Here is a 1,262-nt window from a genome sequence, read left to right as displayed (position 1 = left end):
CTTAGATGAGTTTTTAGAGGTGTCCTCCACGATTAAAATTCAAAACCTCTCAGTTGATGCTTTAATGTTATTGCTTTTCCCATTCTCCCTTAAAGATAAAGCTAAGCATTGGCTTCATTTTTTGGATAATGTTAAAATTTCCACTTGGGCATAAATGCAACAGGAGTTCCTTAAAAAGTTCTTCCCCGTTGGTCGTACCAATAGCATTAGGAGAGCAATAACAAGTTTCTCCCAACAAGAAGGAGAACAATTTCATGAGGCATGGGAAAGACTAAAAGAATTACTTCGAAAGTGCCCCCACCATGCTCTTCCTAAATGGCAATTGGTTCAATGCTTTTATGATGGCCTTAGAGACCGACATAGGCAAATGGTTGATTCTTCTTGTGGTGGGATTTTCATGCACAAGAATGAGAAAGAGGCATGGGAATTCTTTGAGACCCTTAGTGAAAATTCCTAATACCATGCTTCAGCAACTAGGACTGAGATTCCACCCATTGGGCATCCAACGAGGAGCGGTCTCTATGAGATCAATCCTACTGTTGAAATGAACACTAAGGTTGACTTGCTATCTAAGAAATTAGACTATCTCTTGTCATTAGGACAACAAACCCCATATCCACCTCCATTTAATATGCACCAAAATGCCTATAGGAATGAGCAACAACCCTCACATAATTCATCATTTGAGGATAAGGTACTAAAAATACTTAGTGGATTAGAGCAAAATACTCAATTGTTGCATTTCCATTCTCATTCCATTAACAAATTGGAAACCCAACTTGGTCAACTAGCTGATGCCATCAGTAGGAGGGAAGCTAGCCAATTACCTAGTCAACCAATAGGTAACCCTAATCATCAAATTGGGTCTGGGAAAGAACAAGTCCAACCAGTGTCTGTTGTGACACGTAGTGGGAAGAAATATTATTCACCTTTGTCCATTCCTAAGCCATTGCCCATCGATCTTGAGAGCCGAGAAGAGGTTAATTTGACCCATGAGACTGGTGATGATGCAAACAAGCCTAGTAAAGAGACACCACCTATGAGTATTACCCATCAATTTCCTCGTAAGGGGTTGCACATTCCAATTGTAGATGGTCCTACTCCTAAATCTTACACTCCCAAAGCCCCCTTCCCTGAAGCTCTTGAATCCTCAATTCCAGATCCTAGAAAGAATGCTAAGATGTAAGAAATGATTGATTTAAGATTACATATCAATCTCCCATTATTGGATGCTATCAAGCAAGTCCCAGCTTATGCTAAAT

At 39.9% G+C, this 1,262-nt stretch overlaps 1 non-coding gene across 1 annotated transcript; it reads right to left on the bottom strand.

The window, feature by feature from the left end:
* Window positions 1-202: 202 nt before the first annotated feature.
* Window positions 203-309, bottom strand: LOC149010856 (small nucleolar RNA R71). Its single transcript, XR_016174864.1, has one exon. It is a non-coding gene; the product is annotated as a small nucleolar RNA R71 (small nucleolar RNA).
* Window positions 310-1,262: the final 953 nt, after the last annotated feature.

Source organism: Hakea prostrata, chromosome 7 (assembly GCF_041222555.1).
Source record: "Hakea prostrata isolate BN-2017 chromosome 7, UWA_Hpros_2, whole genome shotgun sequence".
In the NCBI taxonomy this organism is placed as follows: Eukaryota; Viridiplantae; Streptophyta; class Magnoliopsida; order Proteales; family Proteaceae; genus Hakea; species Hakea prostrata.
This window is presented reverse-complemented; position numbering and strand designations above follow the sequence as displayed.